This window comes from Anser brachyrhynchus (genome assembly GCF_964034855.1).
Source record: "Anser brachyrhynchus genome assembly, chromosome: 16".
Classification (NCBI taxonomy): Eukaryota; Metazoa; Chordata; class Aves; order Anseriformes; family Anatidae; genus Anser; species Anser brachyrhynchus.
The window spans coordinates 16,087,903-16,109,989 of record NC_137734.1 but is presented as its reverse complement, the minus strand read 5'-3'; the positions used below and the strand labels follow the sequence as shown (position 1 = coordinate 16,109,989).

The following is a 22,087-nucleotide window of genomic DNA, read 5'->3' as shown; positions in this document are numbered from 1 at the left end:
TACTCCCTTTGGAAAAGAGCACAGAAACTTTGGCACAGACACTTGATTCCCAGAGGAGCCAGAGAAGATGTCTGTGGGAAGGAGCAAGCACTGTGGCTGGATCTGGGGAGCCTCAGGAGCAGCCTGTGCTCACTGTGGTCTCTGGTCTTAGGTCAAGCAATAAGTCTGTGGGGGACAGTCAGCTTTGGGGATGAACAAGAAGTTCCCAGAAGACAAACGTCAAGCCAGCCTGGCTACAAGTGGTATGGAAAGGAGCAAAGCAGGGGCACAGGGCCACCGTGCAACACAAGGTCCCTGCGCACCAGCATAGCCTGGCTCCAGAGAGGGACAGGCTCTGGCTTTCTGGGAGGGAATGTGCCCTGCAGAGATGTCCAAGCTCCTTGGGACATGTTGCTGCCCCAGGGAACTGCTGGTGCCATTCAGTGTGTGCTGACTGCAGGGGTCCCAGCCTGTTCCTCTGGCACCGGGGGTACCACAGGGAGCCTGTCCACTGCATGCCAGCCAGCACGGTGCCAGTGACCTTCCTTGTGCCATGACTGCTGGCTGCTCCTGCACCCACCTCCTGCTGCTGGGCTCTCGCCCCCGGCCTGCCACACTGCGCTACCAAAGCAGTGAATCATGAAGCCAGGGTGAGCAAGTGCTTGCAGGTAATCGCAAACCTGTCATCACTGTCGTGGGCTTTGCCCTCCAACCTGCCATGCTTGTCATGCTCTTCAGGTTTGGTTGCCCCAGGCACACCAGAGTCAAACCCTCCCCAGGTCCTCTCCTCTTGGTGCAGCTCGGAATAAAGCCACTCTGCATGAAGTGGCAGCACTGACATCAGCAGTGGCACTGATGAGATAAACCACAGGAATGGTGCAGTCAAAACTCCTTCCCCTTGTGTGCCTGCAGCACACACAGATCCAGTTCGTGGGGGACAGGGCTTAGATGGATGCAAGGGCTGCTCTTCTCTGCCACACACTCGCCTGGCCTGTTGTGAAGCCAGGATGTGAAGATGAAAATAAGACTGATGCTCAAGTGCCTGGGATGGGGAGGGGACCCCTGGGAAAGGAGATGGTGAGGGTGAGCTCTGCACTGAGACCAAGAGCCAAGGAAAGGGCCCAGTGTCTGCGAATAAACTTTGTTCCCATCCAGACCTCCTCCTGGGGTGGTTCCTGCCTATGACAGCCCCAAACTGTGCCCTGAACCCAGCCAAGGACTGTGCTGAGGAGTGGATGGGACCCTGGGGCTGGGGAGGTTTCCTGGAGGCTGGCAGCTGGCCACGGGGCTGGAGAGGGCTCACACTGTATCCTAACCAGGCATGTGCCAGTTCGTATGGACAAAGGAAACCCTTCCTTGGCCAGAGGACTGAGGAAGAAGGAACAGTGTGGGGGCTCAGGGGGGCTTTTCAGACACCTGCCCCAGGGAGCAGCTCCTCAGGAGCCACTGCCTCGGGCCGACCATGGCTCATGCTTAGGGCTCTGCCTGATGGGGACATGGGGTGCAGGGCTGCATTCCTGCAGATCCAAACTGTTTCCAAAGTGCTTTTGACAAAACCGCATGCTTTGGGCTGCTTATTCTGCTGTAACGGGGTCCTTTGTGGCTGCCCTGCAGCCTCTCTGGGCTGCAAGGTGTCATCTCTTCCATGTGCTGGGACCTGCCCTGTACGTCCCCGGGGCGCCTGGGTCCCCTGGGGACAGCAGGCTGTCCCATCCGCCCCCAGCCCCCAGCACTGGCTCACGGAGCCCACCTGAGCCATCAGCCACAGCTCTGCGTGTGTGTAAAGGATGGGGAGATTGTCTCAAACCTTTGCACCAGGAAGGGGACAAACATAAATATTTATAGAAGAGATAAGTGGATTAAAGAATTCATTTCAAGATTTTTTTTCCTTGCTTTTCCTTTTTCTCCCAAAATTACCAAATCTGAGCCAGAGAGCTCGCTGTTTGCATTTGTCACACATACACACGATGTTACATCTATCTATACGTTATCTTGACATCAAAGGGAAAGTGTGACATTTTTCTGGCTGTGCAAGCAAGGAAGGACACTGCCTGCTTTTGGGAGAGAAGCAGTTATTAACAAAGAGTTAAAAGACAGCTCCTGGAAAGGAGAATGAGAAATAAGGAAGGAGAGCATAGAACTGGGAACGACAGCCAGGAGCTGCAAAAGTAAATTTTCTCCTGGTCTTTTCATCTTCCCTCTCTATTAAAGCAGGGTGACAGAGAGTCTCTCAAGGCACTCACTGAGTTATTATTTTAAAGAAAAGGAGGCTGCAAATGTGGTAACAGCAGAGAGTTGGGGGATTCTGTTTGAGGAGGAGACCAAAGGAAACCTGTCTGCATGCAGGGCATGACTACAGTGAGGTGTGAGGTTAGGCCAACGGAGCCATGTCACACAGCAGGCCCAGCCAGGGGGACGCTGCGCACCTCATGCTGGTGACAGTTGTGTCACTGGGCCCCAGCCACAGAGATGGTGCGAGGCCCTCGTGCTGGGCAGGACACTGATCCTGCCCTGCCGGCAGGCTTTGGGCAGGTCCCAGAGGCCAGCTGGTCCCAGGGTGACTTTGGTGTCGGCGTGCGTTGCTCCGTGTAGGGCTGTGTGTCAGGCAGCTGGGCTGGGCAGCCCAGGAACCCAGTGCTTGAGTGCCCGTCTGCTTTCAAACAAGAGAGCAGAAGAATTGCCTAAATCCTTTTCCTTCTTTCCTACAACTTTGACATGAACGTTTTCAACTTCCACGAGGCCTGCATCAAACCAGACTTGCAGCAAAGAGGCAGGTCTGGGCCCAGCTCCCCCAGGGCTGGTGAGCCAGTGCATGAGGACAAGGGGTTAATGGCAGACACACACCCAGCTACAGTGGGGGATGCAGAAAAACCCATTTGAGCACAAACAGTGCATGCATGGGCAGCTGTGTGCTTGGTGCAAGAAATGTGCCTTGCCCCAGCGGATGTTTCCCCAGCCCACCCGCGCTGCGCTGCCAAAGCAGTGCAGCTGGCAGGAGCAAGGCGCTCTCAAGGCAGAAGGGGCAATTGCCAAAGTTCCCAAAGCTGCCCTGTCAGCCCCAGCCCTCTCCTGCTGTCACAGCTGATGCCTGGCTCCTCACCTGCACGCCCTGCACTCGCTGAGCCCTCTCTATGCCGGAGACGTCTCCAGGCCAGCTGAGCCGCTGACAGGCAGCTGGGTGCCAGGGGGAGCCACCTGCCTCCAGCCCCCCCGCTACTGCCCATGCAGCCCCCACAGCTTGTTGGGTGGCAGCTGGCCCCTGCCCCGTAGGAGTCTGCTGGCCACGGGGCTCTGTGCTGCTCCAGCAGTGCTGGATACTTGACAGGGCAATCACTCCTGATGCGGAGAGCTGCAGAGCCACCGTCTTTCTGCTCCATCTGCCCCAAGGCTGTGGTCTGGGTAGCCAGGAAGAAACGCAGGACCGTGGCTGCTGCTGCCCTGCTGGGTTGTTTCCTAAGGGACCCCACATTCAGCCCTTGCTCTCCCCTGCTGGTCTCCACATCAAAGCAGTGTGGCTGAGCGCCCCTCTTCTCTGTGCACCCGCTGGGAATGCAAACAAACCCAGGGCTGCAAGGAATCTGGGTATGAAATACAGTCAAGAAGAAAACTTGCAAGCCTGAGGCAAAGGGTAAGCCCTCGCGTGGAGTTTCTGCGGGAGCAGCTGTGTCCCACCCAGCAAGCAGCACGGCCAGCTTGCAGCTTTTCTGTGGAAGTGCTGGCAAATGGAGAGCAGCAAAGCAGGCGGGCAGGGTGTGCACGTTGTCCCTCCTGCTGGAGCTTCTCGTCTGCCTCTAGGGGAATCTGGAAGGTGAAAAGGCTCCCACTGTCCTTGGAGTGGCCAAGGTCATTCCTGGGAGCCAGAGCAGATGCCAGATGTCCCATGGCTCATGCCCACAGCACTGCACGGCAATTAGCTGGAAAGATGGTCAAGCAACATTGGCAATGGGCAAGGAAAGAGGGAAGACCACAGGGCAATGCCCACACAGGGGCAGAGGAGGAAGGTCTTCTCTTCATGAGGGGCCTTCACAGTCAGGTTTTCAGACCCTGGAGGTATGGGAGGACTATGCGGGATGAGGACTTGGGCAGTCTGAGCTGCCCAAACAGCATCTTGGTTCTGCACCAGGGTAGCATGGTCTCCCCATGGGGCCTCTGCGGTGCCCCCAGACATCCCTCCCCAGTCCTCCATGGACAGATTGTGTTTGTTTCAGCTCAGCGCGCTCATTAGATTAAAGTGGAAGAGTCGATCTGATCAAACTTGGAAACACAAAAATAAACGTGCTGGGTTCAGCAGATGGAGGGAACAGTCTGGCAAGTTGGGCGAGCCATGGCAGTGCCCCGCAGCAAACACAGCAGCTGCGTCGCAGCAGCCCCCTCAGACACATCTTCCCCACACTGGTGTGCACAGTTCTGGCCCAGCGAGATCCCAGCTGTGGCCTCAGAAGGGGGCTGTGGGTGATGGGGTGTGCGCCGGCGGATGTCTGGGCCCAGTACAGGCATGAGGTTTTTCCTCCAGCACTCGCAGCTGCATGCTGTGGAGGGGTTCTGACTCACACCTTTCTTTTCCCTGTTTTGCTGTCCCACCGCTTTGCTTCTCCTGAGCCCCCTTGGCCATGCATGAGCCCAGGACACTGCTGCTGCTGCCCCCAGGTAGCCTGGACTGGGGATCCCAGGACACCCACCACTCCCACAAGCATTTACCAGGGGCACAGATTTGCTGTGTGCTTCCATCGTAAACTGCAGCAGTGCAAACAATTATTCTTGATCTCAAAGGACTGTGCTGGGAACAGAGATGAATGAACCTATGTGCTATAGTACAGCTGCCAGATGAACATTTTATGGGGTGTTTACTTTGCTGTGCGATGCTGAAGTACCTCTGGAGTTCAGGCACTGCTGAAATACATCTCCTCTGTACGTTCCAGCTCATTAACACCCATATCCAGCCAGGCCCACAAAAGGAGCAGCAATGCCTCTCCTCTGGGGACCTGATGCATGCTGTCTTAGCAGAGAAAGCCCCCTCCAGCGGGGCAGAGAAGTCAGGGGGAGTCTTGCCCTCAAGCCCTGCCCTCATCCTTTCCTGGATCTCACCTCCAGGCTGATGGCACTAAGAGCCCTCCTGGGAGTGTCCTGCCCTGCATTCCCATGAGCTCCCCAGCACTGAGGGGGTGACTACGCAACCAAGGGCTCAGCCAGAAGAAGGGGAACTGCTTCTGCTGGAGACATCTCTGATCTGTCTCAGCTGGGATATTCCCATATATTTTGCCCCTTAAGTTTGGAGTGGCCTGACCCCCAGTCACCTCCCTCCTCCCCCAGCCCAGTGAGGGCTGCTTGTGCCTGGACCTTCTCCTTAGTTAAATCTCTGATAGGTTTTGCCCGAATGGGGGAGCTCCCACTGCCTTGTGCCTGGGGGTGATGAGTGTATCTCCTCAGTGTGCACAGTGGAGATCTGCCCAGGGTGGAGACACTGGCTGCTCCAGCGTGACTGTCCTAGAAAGTAGGTCCTGCTCTATTTGCATGCTAGAGGACGAGGCTCCAAAACTGATACTACAGTATGGATTTTACATCCTTTTTGGTGGATTTGAGCTGTATTTAAGAGATAGCCCCTGGCAGCAGTGATCCCAGCAACTCTACTCAGTGGCTGGATCATGATCTGGTAGTTCTCTGTTGAGTGCATCTTGCTGCCCAGAGTGTGCTGCTGATGAAGCAGAGTGTTTTTTGGGGAATGGCTCTGCACAGACCACGTACCTTCTTATCCAAATCTCCCATCCCTCTGACATGGATGCTCGTGGGGCTGCTCTGGGTCACAGCCAGCTTGTGTGCTGGATAATGAGGCTGAAAGTGTGGGAGCTGGGAGATGCAAACTCTATTCCTGGGTCTTCTGTTTGCTCCCTTATATCTCCTGGGCAAGTCATTACTCCTCTGTGCCTCGTGATACCTAATTGCAAGACAGTTGTAAGGATCATGAGACATACTGGGGAAGGTGTTGTGCAGTGGTGGGAGCTGTAGCATGGTGGAGCATTTACAGCAGAAGCAATACAACCCCTCTCTGCAGAGTGGTGGGACAACCTGGGCCAGCCTAATGCCATTGGCTCCGACCTACTGGGAAATGATGGGGCTGGGATGAATACCTCCCCTTGAGCTTCTCTGGGAAACCTCCTCCCTACTGGCAAATACTTCTGGGTTTGAGACCCCCTCGTGGGTCTGCAAATACTTGGGGTTATCCAGGACACTGAAGCAAACTGTTTTTTAAAGAAAAGCAAGACTGCAGGGCAGAACTATACTTTGCATTGTAGCAGGTGGCCTGCTTGGGATCAGGCAATCACATCTGCTTGCAGTTTCAGCTGGGTTATAGAGTCGATAGAGAATGAAATTACTTGGGAGACAGCTGGACAGGAGGACTCTGATTATTGCTTGGTACTGAGGGAACAAGAATTGAAAGCTCTAGGAGGTTGCCTCGATCCTGACAAAAATGGAGGTGAAGCATGGGGAGACTCATCCCTGGGCTGTGCCAGGAGGGTGTGGAGGTGCTGTGGAGGTGGCCAGGTGCTAGGCAGAGAGGCTGGTACAGCAGTTTGCATTTTCTAATGGGCCTGGGGGCAAATAACTGCAATGTTGAAGGTAGGAGGTGGAAAGTCACAACGCTGGGGGAGAGGGAGCTGTGACCTCCCCTGTCTGCCCATACCACCACAGGCAGAACCCCAGTGCTCTGTTGTTAGCAAGTCTGATCACTTGTCAGTCTGCTTATGCATCAGTTGTTGGCACCACTCACCTGGACCACTCAACACCCCCTGCCCCATGGATGGGACTTATCTCCAGGCTGCTGAGCAGTCCGGCTGCTGGCCACAGCTCCTCTTTGCAGGGGTGGCCTCTGTCTGCTGTATCCTGGAGCAAAAAGGGGAGTTTTGAACTCTCTTCTGTCTTATTAACTCAATTTGTATTTTTATATACAAATGTCTTTCTCTCCCCTTGCCAAGAAAGCTGTCTGATCAGCAGCAATTAACAAAGCAAACTGCAGTGATGACTTTTATAGTGTGTTGTGTGGCCTCGCTGAATGCCCTCAAGAAGAAGATGCCAGAAGTTTGGGAATTTCTTCTGTGCAAAGGCAGGGCCAGGACGTGACCCTGTGCAGAAGGAGGTGTGCAGGAGGGGCTGTGCTGGGCAGGCAGTCCTGGTCACTGCTCTCTCTTGGCCTCACGCTGCCGAACTGTGCCTGGGGCACATAAGCATAGCCTCTGCAGGCATCCTAACGTCAGCTGGAGGATGCAGGACCAGCACTGGCTGCAGGGTCTCTCACCAAGACTGGGAAATGTAGAACTCATCAGGGACTGTGCCTCCTGAGCTGCATAGGTCCTGCAGGCACCTGTGGTGCCCCAGGCGCTTTCAGTGGTTTGATCTCAGCTCTCCCTGTCTTGCTGCTGTTCAAGAGTACATCCAGGAAAATGTTGGACTGCTTTTCCATCCATCATTGATGATTCTCTTTTCATTTGCTTTTTGGGCTTCACCTTTCTAATCCAGCTGTCTCTTGCCTTACAAATGTTCTTTCCTCAATTACTTATACCAAGCTGCAGGGCTGTTTCGGTTCGTCTCAGGAGCACGATGATGGTTTGCTGTCCTGCAGGCACAAGCCTAGTGTGGGAGCAGATTGCCCACCTCTGCCTTCATCAGAGGCTTCATCTTTATTCCCTCCCTCCCAAGAAGTGCAGATGCAGGGTTATGTCTCAAGGCAAAAGGAAGAAAAGGTGCCTGGCTTTTTCAGAGGAGCAAGCGGCTTATGTCTGTTCTGCTGCAGCAGCTGTTGAGCTCCTGTATGGCCCACGGGGCACATGTTGGGGTTAGAAGTCACCCGGGTGATAGTGGCTATGGGTGAATACCAATAAAGGAGGAGCAGGCAGAAGAAGGGCTTCCCAGAGGAGGGAATCCAGTCCCAGCTTGGAGCTGAACTGCAGTCAGTGCTTGGAGGTGCCAGATGCCCTTACAGAAAGGAGAGACTATGGGGAGAGATCCCTCCCCACTCCAAGATGGGGAGGGATGATGGCGACTGTGCCATCCTTGTTCCCACTTGGGATTTCAGGATGCTGATATGAAATATGAGCTTTATAAGCAATCCTGATTCCTTTGCCTCACCCTCCTTAGAACTCCTCCACCTCCTGCACTGAGGTGGCTATAGGCATGGAAACACAGATCGTGTCTTTCTAGCCGGCTCTGATGTGCAACTTCCCAGACAGGGGACCAGTTCAGGCCATTCCTGCACCAAGGCTGCTTTATCCCCACTTCTTAATGCTCTTATCTTGAAGGCTCTGCTCAGATTAGATCCCAGGAAGTCAGTCCCCTCCCTAGATTTTTTGCAATGAAGTTTTCTTCCTTTAAGCCGATGAGAGCGTAAGCTGCTCTTTTCAAAGTGCACGGGGAAGACAGATGTACATGTCACTGGTATGGTGAACTAGGCTGACTGAGGGCAGAGGGAAGGTGCCCTGTGCTTCAGCTTGGTGGCACATATGACTGTTTTCACGGCTTGAACCCCATTTCTCCTCCAGGCCTCCAGGAGCAGCTGTGTAATGCCCAAGTACACCAGCAGTCATAAAGGCTAAAGGTTCGCTTGGGAGCAGGATGAGCTGTTCAACAGACGAGTTTGTTGACCTTCCTGGACACCTTCATAAAGTTAAATCCCAATTTTGGTCTCAGACAGCCATGGAGGTCCTATAATCAGGGGAATGGTGCTGGCCATTTCAGTGGGAACCCAAGGGTGGAAACCTCAGCAGGTGTTTGGGTGGTATCTGAGGACATGGCCTTAGCTGTGTGACTGTCATCTAGCCATGGTGGGCTATTTTTTCTCAGTGATCTCGTGAGTCCATGGCCATACGTGGAGCAGGGCTGGAGAAGCAGAAGACTCTCATCCCTGCCAAGTTCTTTCCTTGCCTCTGCCTCTTGCTCTGCTGAAGGGCCAGGAGCTGAGATCGCTTCTCTGCCCGGCTGATCCCCTGCGAGGCTTCTCGCGGCCCATGCAATGAGTGTCCCATGGGTCATCTCTGCTCAGTGTGTTCCCAGGAAAGGCAGGGGCCCATAGGGAGCCAGGGAGGGTGATGGAGAGGAGTCTCTGGGTATGGGTGTGCTCTGAACCTGATGGGCAATGATACTTCTTCGGTCTGATTGCTGTGCAGCAGGAGTGTTTCTGCTGGATGCCTCTGTCTCTGTGTGGGCCTCAAGGGACAGGGGGTGTGGGAAGGCTCGGGAAGATGGTTCTCTTGCAGTAGGGAAGGGACTGGAGTTAATCCATGCCTTCCTGAACTTATAGCTGTCTTTGCCCTCCTCAGCCCAAGGAGCATTGTCAAACAGCTGCCACCCGGCTCTGCCTGCCCCGCAGCCAACGCATGGACCAGCAACATCCTCCAGCTCATGCATGACAGCAGTGACCTGGCAGAAGAGGCACCTCAGAGAGCAACGTTTAGACTGTGAGTGCTCTGGGCACCATGGGCAGTGCAGGACCCTGGGGTCATGGTCCTGCTCTTGCATGGAGTGTCCTTGGGGTGAAAGGCACCCTTGGGTCTGGGGAAGCTGTGGGGTCCTCCTTTCTCATGGGGACGGTCCAGCACGCAGAGCTGAGCTGATGTGAGGTGTGGGCATGGCCTCAGTAGCCTGGGGTGAGCAGATAACTTGGGCACAGGGTGGCTCAAGGACTCTGTTACTGATGGGGTGGGGGAGCAGGAAGAACTGTGACGGGAGTCTGCTCTGGGTGATGCCTGGGAGGCTGGAGCACGGCTGGAGCAATGCCAGAGTATGGGAGCTTCCAGAGAGAGGGCCAGAGCCCATGGGGGTGAAGCAAGGAATGGGCCAAGGGGCAAGGAGATCCAGGAGGCCTCTGTGTCCCCCACATGCAGGTGCAGTGGGGGTTTGATCCTCTCCAGCAAGCCAGAGCAGGAGGTTGTTGCAAGGAAAGGCTGAGATTGCCTTCAAGCCACTGCTTTGCCATGTGGAACAAGCTCTGTACGTCCGTGCATGGATGCAAAGCCAGGTACCACTGCATATTTTCTGAGAAAGATTGTCCAATTCTGCAGCCCTCTCAAACACGTGGAAAGCCTGTATTTCTCCCCCATGGAGAGAGATGAACTTGTGCCAAGGACAGGGCTCTGGATTCAAGGAGTGTTGTCACAGCTGCTGGGGTCCATTGGGAAGGAACTTGTTCTGGAAGCAGCAGACACTTGGGAGGTGGTAAATAGGCAGGGTAAACCTATGGAGGAATTAATCACATGCCTCTCCTGCATCAGGAGCAATGTCTTGCCGTGTTCTGGGATGTGACACCAGCAGCTCAGACAAGCCCAAGTTTTCAAAAGGTCTTAATTTGGCCTCCCAAAGGGAGATGGTCATAAAATCCAATAATCACCATGAATATATTAGGAGTCTGGTTCGATCTTCCTTCACAGCCCTGCAGCCTCAGTCAACAGAGCAACTAAGGGATGCCAAGGGGTGGTGGAATGGAAGACAGTGCAGAGGCTGGTGTGAGTGCTCTGTCCTGGCCCTGACACTGTTTGGAAGCAAATAGCTCTTTCTCCAAAGATCACATACTACGAGGGAGCTCCTAACCCTCACAGGACGTGGCTTTCTCAGCAGTTACAGCAGCTCCTAAAGTCCTTCTCTGAGCTGTTGTTGCAGAAAAAAAATCCATCACACTTTTTAAACCAAGTTGATCTTTTTCCCCACCATCTAGGTCAATAAAAGAGCATCTTTGTAACCTTCTGGGGTCATTCAGAAAGAAGAGGCATGTGATTTTCTGCAAGCCCGGAGCTGACATATATGGAGATTTCTCTTTGAAATTAAGTCTTTGGCTGGTGGTGCAGACTTCAAGGAGATCTGAGGATGGGGTAGAGGCTGGGCATGCGTGCATTGAGGAAGGAGTCGTGCACCTGGCACGGCTGCTGTGTTGGGTTGTGGCTGAGTCACACACAACCCCATCCCCTTCTGTACTTCAGGAAAGACCTCCTCGAACCTTCCTACTAAATAACACATGCACAAACACAACCCATCCAGCAAATTGAGCATGTGGTTTGGTGATGACTGAGACTCAGCAAAGTTCTAGGTAGCTCCTGCACGCTGTAGTGCCATGGACAAGGAAAGGCCAGAAGGAACTGAAATCTGATGGGCTTGGGTTCTTCTTGGATGTTACATCCAAAAGAATGGGTGAGATGGAGTCTGCTGTCTCATTTGGGAAGGGAACTGGCAAACCCACATGTGCACTAACATGACTGTTGTGCCTGCATACTGGAGGCTTCCCCTGGTCTGCACTGGGTGGTGCTGTGCTGCGTTCCACACCTTTGGGAGGAACATGTGCCTCTTCTTTCTTTTCTGACTTTAAATTCCGGGGAAACACCAAGGAAGTAAAAAAGGCAAGTCAGTCCCCAGTAGAGACCTGAGAGCAAATGGTCACAGTTCCTATGGGGCACAAAGGTGGATAGGTGCCTGGGGGGAGAATGATGTCCTCAAGGTAGGAGAAACCTCTGGGGTCACCCCTGGGCACTGGGAGGCCTCCTCACTGGGCACACGGGTGGGACTGCCCCTCTCCCACAGGACCCATATGGCAACACTGGCCTTGGTCCCTGGCCGGAGGAGCACTGGGCAATGGCAGCAGGGACTTCCCCACTTCCCCACTCCCTGGTAATCACCCATCCACCTCTTTCTTCTAATTGCAGTTACTTGATCTCTCTCTGGGTTCTCTCTCTTTTTTTTTTTTTTTTTTTTTTAACGTAGGAGACACATGTTTTGTCCCAAGCACTTAACTACCTCTTGGGCTGTGTTTCATTTATTCACTAGGATAGAAATTGGAGTTGTCAGGTTTGCTTTTTTTTTGCTGGTTTTTTTTTTTCTTTCTTTTTGCTCCTTCTCTATTTTGTAATGAAAGGGATAAAAATCCCTGCATACTCCAGCATGCCCAGCCCATCTCCTGGCCCCAGCTCCTCCTGTGGCTTCGGAGCAGAGGAGCAGCAGTGGGGAGGAGCAGTCCTCCCCAGCAGGCTGCTGGCTCACATGGCTCCTTGGGAACTGGGAGGTTACTGGTGGTGCCAGTGGCAGGTTCAGCTGCCACACTGCTGGGAGTTGCTGGGAGGTGAGGGCCAGATGCCAGGCACTGCAGCTCAGGGCAGTGCTCACAGGGGTGCTGTTGGCTGGGACCCCTGTGCCCAGGCCACCAGATCCTGCCTGGTGCCCCCAGCCCCTGTAGGCTGGGGACACGGCATAATGGGGCAGAGACAGACCCAGCTCTTACTCTCTGACCTGGGCGTGAGAGAGGAAGAAAGTACTGGAGGTGTCTTTGCTTATCATCCTGTGATACTAAAGTGTCAGGGCCAAGGATGTGCTCTCAGGATGTGCTCCTGCCCTGTCGTCTGTGTGTCTGGAAGATGCTCACAGCACTGGCATGGTGGTGGACTCCGTAGTGGCATCTGGGCATGCTGCAGCTGCACATGTTTGGCTGCAGGTGGTGGTGCCAGTGTGGCAGCAGATGCAGCAGGTGATGTACCAAGAGGTGGGTGGCAGAGCACCTCCTGGTGCTGCTCCGTGGTCTGTCCCCACTCCAGACCTCTGTCAGGCTGCAGAATTTGCCTAGGGCTAGAGGGGAGGGTGCCTGTCTCCCTGCCTGCAAAGCAGCACTCCTGCTCTGGGTTTGGTGTCAGCAGCTCTGCCTCATCAACACTGTCCTGCTCAGTGAGCAGCCTGTCCTCCTGCTCGTCAGCCCCTGGCACCTTCCCTTACCAAAAGCCTGCACAAATGCTTTGCACATCCTGTGCTTGCTCATTCAGCAAGGTTGCAAGGCAGTGCTGGATGGCCCAGGGCTGTTCCCCACCTCTGTCGTGCAGCCATGCACACCTCTTCTCCCAGGTTCCATAGGACAGGCAGTGGTGTGTGCAGGGCACTGCAGGCACAAAAGTGCCTCCATCACCAGGCCAGGCTGGGAGCCCTGGCTGGGTTTGCAGTGGGTTGTTTCCCACACTTGTGCGTGGGCCAGCCCTGGTGTGTGCCCGCTGCCAGCCCAGCTCCCTGTGGGCAACCCCTTGCATGCCCACAGACGGGGATGGAGCTGTAGAGCAAGACCTGGATCTGCTCTCCTCTGCTCACTCAGCCAAGGAGGCCAAACCCCTTGTGGCACTGGTCTGGGAGCAGCTGGGTCCTTCTACAGGACCTTCATAGAATCACAGAATGGCCTGGGTTGGAAGGGACCTCAAAGACCATCCAGTACCAACCCCCCTGCCATAGGGACACCACCCACTAGATCAGGTTGCTCAGAGCCCCGTCCAGCCTGGCCTTCAACACCTCCAGGGATGGGGCATCCACAGCTTCTCTGGGCAACCTGTTCCAGTGCCTCACCACCCTCTGAGTGAAGAATTTCCTCCTAATCTCTAGTCTAAATCTCCCCTCTTTTAGTTTAAAACCATTCCCTCTCATCCTGTCATCTGATGGAGCAAAGAGTCGCTCCCTGTCTTTTCTGTAAGTCCCCTTCAAGTACTGAAAGGTTGCAATGAGGTCACCCCAGAGCCTTCTCTTCTGTAGGCTGAACAGCCCCAGCTTTCTCAGCCTTTCTTCGTAGGAGAGGTGCTCCAGCCCTCTGATCAGCTTTGTGGCCGCCTGCTCTAACAGACCAACAACCTTCTTGTACTGGGGGCTCCAGAGGTTATCTAATCACCAAAGCTGCCAGGCGAGCCCAAGTTGGTTTTGCTCTGATAAATGCACGCATCCCTGGTGGTCAGCACTCATGAGACTTTGCTCATGTCTGTCTCAAGAAAGGACCTTCCTGCCAGTTTTGCTCAGGCTGCTCATGTGCCATGTCATCGGAAGGGGCGCTGGGATCCTTATGATTAGTCAGGACTTCTGCTTTTACGGCCCTCCCAGACAGTACCTGAAAATGCAGTTGTGAAGGCCTTTCTCTTGCCATAGATCTCATTAGGACTTTTGTCTCACAGTACAGTTGAGTTTCCACCCAGGGAATTTTGAACCAAAACAACCCCTGCATGAGAGACATGGCAGTGGCTGCATTGCGGTGACCATCCTGCTGCCTATTGATTGTGAGAAACCAATGACTCACATTATTTGAAAGGAGAGGGAAGAACTGCACTAGAAACCCCCATCCTTGTGTTTGTGCACAGAGGTCTCTGGGACAGTTGCTGTCAGCTCTGGATAATTGCATGCATCACCCCATGCTCTCTCTTCGGGTCTGGAGGTGCAAATGCACATGGGCTGAGTGAGGTGGGCGAGCTGACGTTTGCTGTGCAGCTGCAAAATTCACACTTGAGGCTGGAAGGAGCTGCTGGCCTGCAGGGACAGCAGAGCCCTTGTGCATCATAGGGAGAATCTGAAATTAAAAACTAAGAAGTGAGACCGATTAAAGATCCTAGAGTGCTGGGAAGAGGCAGCTGAGGACTTCTCAATCCTTGTTGCCTTCTTTAGTATCTTCAAGAGAAGTTTAATCTCTCTCCAGCATTGCTTATTGACACATGCACGGGATGGAGCCCATAAATGAGTGCAGGATTGCCCTAGGTTCAAAGCCAGAGACCAACCTGTCCGGGAAGGAGGTGGTTAGGGGCCTGCTCCCATACAGATTCTTGCTTCCTCAAATACAGTAGGAGGTGGGTGGAAGAGGATGGCATGGTGGCCATTTGCACTGTTGAACTGAACACCTGGCCCATACTCACTGGGTTTCCTCTTGAGAGACGAATGTATTCCCTGAGCACATCTGTAACTGCACGTGGCTGAGGACCCATCTGTCCCCAAAGGGTCTGGCACAGCCCAGTGCGGTGGTGTTTCCTTAGTGGTGAGGGTTTGCTGGGAAGGGTGCTCTGAGCTGATGTTCAGCGGGGAGAAATGCTGGTGTAGGAGAAGGTGAATAAAATGGAGCCATGAAACCTAGCGCCTGATTTGCAGGCTCAAACTTGCAGTGGGTCCTTCTTTCAGAGAGAAGAGGTCTGTGATGTCTGGAAAGTCAACTTTCACATTTATACATTGAGAGTTTGTGAGATTGGTTTGTTTTTCACACTCTGAAGGCCACTGGTGGAGACAACTGTGCTCATTCTGGGAGCTTGCTTGCTTAGAGACTGAATAAAAGCAAAGAAAAGACTTTAAGGCTTGGTGACTTAAAGTCACCAAGAGCCCAGACCTCTGCATCTTCTGGCTGGCCCAGAAGTAGAGCACACTTTCTTCTGTATAGAGAAACACACAGACGCATATTGGAACTAATAAATGGAGATCTTAATAGTTGCCTGGCTACCTTGCTTGACAAACAGCAACCCAGACAGCCAATGGATTTGGGATGTGTGTTGATAAAAGAAAACTGCAAAAAGACAGATGGACAGTAGTGCAGGTGGATGGATGGATGAATAGTTTGTTCCAAGAAGATGAGCTGAATAAATTCTGTGGTGAAGAAAGCCTATGGCTGTAGTGGGGAGGATGGGACGGGACAGGCAGATCTGCAGGCTATCTTGAACAAGGGCAGATGGATTGGGCAGCCTCCTGAACCTGCACATCCTGATGGTGCTTCTTATCAAAAGTCTTGGTGCACAAAATCCAGGACCTCGTCCTTCTCATGAAAGGGTCTCTGGTCCAAATGGGGCTCTCTGTAGAAAGCCACCTGCACATCTAATGAACCTCATTTCCATAGTGCTGCTGAACCCCCCAAAGGCTTGTCACCTGCAAAAAGTCTGCGGACACTTTCCCTGGACTTCCAGACTCGCAGTCCCTCAGCGCCTGTGTTAGGGAGCACAAAACCAACCTCTCCTTTGCAAGCATTGAGTAAGCCAGCTTCCAAAAACTTGGCAATGGAGGAACTTATGCACCAGCAAGCTACCTGTGCATCTGCATGGCATTACGCTTCCCAGGAGCTATCTGGGCCACACTGCTAAGGGGCCGCAGCCCTGCGCCATGAGCCCTTGGCCGTGTAGCTCCCACCATTTCTCACAGCTCTTGTTCTGCTGCCAGCCAGCCTCCGCAGACCTGGAAGCCTTCTTCCCTCTGCCTTTTCCTCCTCTCCTCCTGCTTCCTAAGTTTGAAGAAAGAGCCTAGCCAGGGCTATCAGTGCCAGGGACAAACACAGGAAAAAGGGAACGGATGGTTCTTGCTCCCAGCCAGGCTCTCTGCTAGGGAAGCTTTAGCTTTATCTATAGAGCTAGGCTCTCCTGGGGTCAGTCCCAGGACTTGCTTTGGGCAGAAGATGCCAGTGCTATTCCGGACCCCTTTTCTCTCCAAAGTGGTTGTTTTCCTTCTAAGCAGCACTGCAGCACTCAAATAAGAAGGGATTTGCAATGCAGAGAAAAACCTCCCACCCGCCACTCAGCAGCGTGTGGGCTGAGAGCAGAGCTAGGAGCAGCTGCGCCACTTTGCTTTAACTGCTCAGGCTCAACAGTCCTCCTGCCCGTACCCTGCAGCCTCGGCCACTTTACAGCAAGTTCTGGGTCAGCCTATGGCTCTGGTACCTGCCAGGTGGGCTTTCGGCAGTCCTCCTGGGGCCTCTCAGGTAGTGCCCTGGATCATGGAGTGCTGCCCAAGGACCATGGAGGTGCTGCTTCTCAGCTGGTTTAGGGCTTACTGCTTCCTTGCAACATTCCTTATTTTCCTGATCTGCTGAGCAGGGACAGTACAGCTGGCTTCACTCTGAAGCTGGGACAGTACAGCTGGCTTCACTCTGTGCCTTCCTAGGCATGAAAAATGCTATAGAGGGAAAAGAAGCAGAAAGAAGACAGCAAGATTTTTATGTCTGTGATCCAGCAGATTACTGTGTTCACAGAGGAAGTTGGTGGGTGCTTTGGGGCCCCAGGGAGAGGGCCAGGAGGGCCTATAGGGACTGCAGGTTAATCCTGCACCAGAAGGAAGGACCCTTGATACTCAAGGTCCTCTCAGGTCTGGGCATACTTTGTTTTCTTGCTGGGAAAACGAGGATGAGTGATGGAGGCTGGTTTTGAAGGGTCAGTGTATGCTTTGTCTTGGCTGTCCCCCCCACACTGGGCCAGCAGAATTTCAAGCAGGCCAGGTGGGATAGGGCCCCGACCCCAGACTTGGAAATTCAGTGCTGACCATATGTCCTCTCCTGGGAGGACCACCATGCTCTGTTCCCTGGGGAAGCTTCAGTGTTACCTACAGAGAGAAGGAAGCTCCCTGCTGGGCACAGGAAAGCTATTTGTGCACTTCCCAGTCTCAGTGGGGCAGGAAAGGTTTGGGTGATCCCAAGGTCATCCCCTCATTGGGGCTGTGATGAGGGACAGCACAGTGATGATGCTTTGCACTTTGGGCTGCTCACCCTGCTTCCAGCCTGAAAAAATTGGTCATGGTATCTCACATTGCTCCACCCCAAACTGAAGGGAACCTGGGGATCAACTGTAGGTAATATGCTGTAGTTGCCTGGTTCAAGGGAGCCCCTGAGCCCAGGTGGGACAGGCATCGCTTCTCCAGCACTGGCTAATGAGCTCAAGCATGGAGTCCCATCTCTCTTCCCACCCTTATTTTCGTCTTACATGGCTGAGTGTGGGGTCTGAATGTTAGCTCTGGGCAGTTGGAACAGAGGGGGAGCACTTCCCCAGGCTGTCATGCTGCTCTGGCTCCTTGAAGAGTCATAGTGTGGCCATGGGTCCCTTGTGGCCCAAGCACCTGCTGACAGTGGCAAGGAGCACTGAAGGCCCAGCGGCTGAAGCCTCTGAAGCTGTAATATGAAAGCCTGGCATTCATCTTCCAGGAGTTAAAGAAGCTTAGCTTCCACTACTCCCCTCTTGGTTTGCCAGCGGCTGCTAGGTTGCCTTTCCTCACTACACTGGGGGGATTTCTGGGGAGCTGGAAAGAGGGCAGCTGATAACCTCTGCGCAGATCTGCAGGGATGTGGTGGCTCAGCACAGAGGGGTGCAATGGGCGCAATTTGAGGGATGCTGCACAGACTGGCAGGGACATGGTTCTTCCCTGAGAGACTCCACCACAGACAGGCAGGTGCTGTGAGAGGAGAGGAGTCTGAATTCAGTGCTGCTTTTCACTGGTGCGAGAGAGAGAAGCAAACTCTGTCCCCCTCCCAGGTTACAGTTGCTCTGGCTTGCAAGGGGAGGCAAAAGACCCCGAGCCTCTTGGGCTAGGACCACCTGGGACCTCACTGGAAGGATGTGTTTTCTTGCTTGGAGCACAACTGTCAATGGAAAAGTCTCAGCACAGACTTCGGTGCTCAGAAACACTGTGGGCTGGGACACTTTGGGGAAGATTTTTTGCTGCAGCAAAGAAATTTGGCAGCTTGGAAGCAATCTAATCATCCTCCTCCCATATGCTTGGTTCTATTTAAAAGGGAGCATGTACCCAATTCCTTCCGACCAGCACGGTGACATTTCCAGAGTGCGTTTGAAAATAAATTTGGCATCCGCTGTCAAAATCTCAGATTGAGCCCAGTGCAGCTAATTTGGGCTCTGAATGCCTTTGCCACTGCAGAGCACCTTTCCCTGCTGACAGATCCTAAAGACAGCAGTGGCAGGGGTTGCTTCCTGCCACCAGGATGGGGCAGGCACTGGCCACGCTTCAGGGGCAAATGGGACGACATCTCTCTCCAGGAAAGAGGGCAGCATTGGCAGCACAGTCCTGGTTCAGGAGAAGGCACAGTATCTACAAACTCCAGAATCAGCGTCTCTACCACAGGGTTCTTCTGGCTGTGTGCAGAGCAAACCCCAGCCTGAAGCTGCTTGCTCAGCCTCAGGTGGATTTAGAGCCTCAGGTGACTTTTGGCAGTATACATCCTGTTTCCAGTGAAGTTTCCATTGACTTCCCAAGTGATTTGGTTACTGCAGGTGGCTCAAGACCCTTTTCAACAACCACTAAAGCTGAGGAGGCCATTCCCAGCTGAGCAGGAGCTGCATGCCTGGCTTTGCTGAGCCATTCACAGCCCAGCATGGAGGTAGGAGGAGCTGCGGACACAGAGGCTTATCCTGCCAGCCTCCCAGCACAGACAGGGTGGCCTCCTTCCCCTTGCTCTCTAACAGAGTCCCAGAATCCCAGACTGGTTGAAGTTGGAGGCACCTTTGGAGAACATCTGGTCCAAACCCCTGCTCAAGCAGGGCCACCCAGAGCAGGTTGCCCAGGACTGACCATGTCCAGATGCCTTTTGACTATCTCCAAGAAGGGAGATTCCACAACCTGTGCAGCAGGCTGTGCTGTTCTGGGCAGCCTGCACAGGTGGTCAGTCACCTACCCAGTAAATGAGTGCTTCCAGATGTCCAGAGTGCTTCCAGATGTCCTGTGTTCCAGTTTGTGCCTCTTGCCCTGGCACTGGACAGCACAGAAGAGAGCCCGTCTCCAGCTGTCTGTAGCTGAAAACTGGAAGGCAAGTGAGTCCCTCTTTGGGTATATGTGTTGGATACCTGAGCAGGTTGGTGGGCCTGTCCCCTTCCTGCAGATGTGGCTCTACTCTCCTCAGGTGAAGTGAACTTCTCTCTTTACGTCCTGGTCTTTGCCCTCTGCCTGCAGCCAACCCTTTGGTCCCTGGGCTCATAGGCTGCGGGCGAGGTAGAGCCCAGCCGGTGCTCCCAAGTAAACCTGTGGCTCTGGGGCTGGGATGCACAACTCACGGACAGCAGCAGCGGTGACAATAAGACACAATGCCACATGGGTGCTCCTGGGAACACTGCACACAAGGCACATCACCTGGTTAGATTAGGATTGATGAACTCTATCTAGAAATGAGAGCAGGTGCTACATCTCTGACCGGGAGCAGTTCACCCTCCTCACCCAAAATCTCCACCCCCTTACCCCCTTTGTCTCCCTGGTCCTACCAAACCTCTGCTCATTCCGGTCTCTGACACAAGCTGCTGCAGGCTGGTAGTGTACAGAGATGTGAGTGCACATGTCCACCCCTTCAAGAGACACTCTTTCTCCTTTGCTCTTTCTTCCTGACAGGTTTGTTCTCCCCCAGTGCTTCAAAAAACTTTGGGGTGGGGGTGGAAGAGTAAAGCAGGTTGAAAGCATATGGCCGGATTAATGCTTTATCTCTGCCTCCTAGCTATACATGTGTTCCTTCTCTGACTATACCATTAGCTTCGTTAGCACCACTGGAGTGGTGGATTAAATCCAGTGAGCTGTGCAATGAACCTCATTGCTTGAGTCAGTTTTAAGGATTATGGCAAATTATGTAGATCAGAATCAGACAGAAATCCTGGCATGGCCTGTTGTCTCGAGGGGGTGACAAGGCTGTAGCTTTGCCGTTCGGGAAGTTTGCTGTAATCTAATTAGATGTTCAAATACAGCCTCCTGGCCACAGCTATGCAAATGCCTGCCTGCACTTACTATTCTCTTCTCTGTGCTCAACTTTGCTCAGTGTCTGTAAACTGCATGGTCTGGGCTAGGCCAGGGGACAGAAAGGGGCAGGATATGTTGTGATTAGTGCCCAGCTGGCAGAGGGTCCTGGAGCCATGGAGGGAGTGAAAGGAAGGAAAGAAAGGTAGGAAATGAACAGATCCCATCTGGTGTCAGGTAGGAAGCAGGACTTGATGTCTCCCTCTGCCCAGGCTGAGTAATGCAAGACTGCAGGAATGTGCCTGGGTGCAAGGCGCACCCCTGTTCCCCACTGTGCAGGATTGTGTTGAGACAGACATACATACTGTTTTTTCCTGTCTCTCTCCTTGACCCTGTTTGCTCTGCAGTGATATGAAGTGACATCGGCAGCAGCCAAAACCACATGGCCCTGGGGGCAGGGGAGCAGCCTGTGCTGCTGGAGAAGGCACCAGATGCCAGCATGCCCTTGCCATATCCTTCGGCATGCTCAGCCCCGAGGACTCCAGGAGAAGGGCTGAAAGGCTGGGGCTGCAGCATGTAACCAGTGCCAGTGAGCCAAGGCCAAGGTGTACTGGAATGGGGAGGTTTCTGATCTTGGCCAGCTCTGGGTTTCCCTGGCTATTTCAGCCAGGTGAGCACCACGCTGGGCTCCTGCCTGAGCTGTGCCTCACGACAGGCTTGAGGGCCTGAGATCACGTTTAAACTTTATTGACTGGAGAGTACCTGGGCAGACCCCTGTCCTGTTCCTCCAGGCTGATACCTGCTGGGGAAGCCTGGACAGACTGCCCTGGAGAAGAGACATTGTCTGCACCTTTGTCCCCTTGGAAAGGCTCCTCTGGCTGCCTTGGCCCTTCCTCGGTTCTAAGACCTCTCTTCTGCAGCCAAAGATGATGCATTTCTGTCTCTGCTGTAGGAAAGGTGAAACACCTCCAAACATCCAGCTGTTGTATAAATCTTCTTCATCACCATCAGTGCAGCCCAGATCACTCTTCTCTGTCCTCTTCACCCCACACACAGCCCCGGCCTCCCAGGGCCTGCCAGGACAACGCGCTCCTGCAGCCCAGCGACACCCGCAGCCCCTCAGGCCCTGCCAGACAGCAGGAGGGTTTGCAGTCACCTGTAACCAACACCTCTCCTCTCTTTTGTCAATTTAGCTGAAAAAGCTAAAATCAAAGTAGGGGGAAACATGATAAAGGAAAGCAATGCAACTATGGATAATGAAGTGAAGAAGTTGTCATGGGCTACCAAGAAAAAAGGTGTTGGTCCAGCTCTTGGTTCAGCCACTGCTGGTCCTCATGTGTCATTTAGGCTCCAAATTGGATGGTACCCTCAAACTGCCATGCCAGCAGGGAGCTGTCTCAGCTTGGACCCTCCTGGAAAACCTTTGAAAAGACTCCACTTGTTTGATCAAGTACGTGAGCCCTTAAATAGTCCTCAAAGAAATGTGCCGAGTGAGTCCAGTTTCAGTGTAGCAGTGGGGTCTAAGCTCAGGCATGCTGCAGCACCAGCTCTGCTTCTGCCCATGGCTCCCTGTCCCCCCATGGGTGCTGAGGTGCCTGGTGGGAGGGGAGACTTTCACCAATCCGTGTGGTGGGACTGGCGCTGTTTAACACTTTCGTTGGTGACATAGACAGTGGCATAGAGTGCACCCTCAGCAAGTTTGTGAATGACACCAAGCTGTGTGTTGAGGTCGACATGCTGGAGGGAAGGGATGCCATCCAGAGGGAGCTGGACAGGTGAGAGGTGGGCCTGTGCGAACCTCATGACATTCAACAAGGCCAAGTGTAAGGTCATGCACCTGGGCGGGAGCAATCCCAAGCACCAATACAGGCTGGGCAGAGAATGGATTGAG

At 53.6% G+C, this 22,087-nt stretch overlaps 1 protein-coding gene across 6 annotated transcripts in view; it reads left to right on the top strand.

Annotated features, from left to right (window-relative positions):
• DLGAP4 (DLG associated protein 4) overlaps window positions 1-22,087 on the top strand; it is a 182,238-nt gene that overhangs the window by 15,959 nt on the left and 144,192 nt on the right. For all 6 annotated transcript variants that reach the window (XM_080558464.1, XM_080558467.1, XM_080558469.1 and 3 more), the window contains exon 2: window positions 9,288-9,425. The gene's annotated coding sequence lies outside the window, so the exon portion shown is untranslated. The remainder of the gene's footprint in view (window positions 1-9,287; window positions 9,426-22,087) is intronic.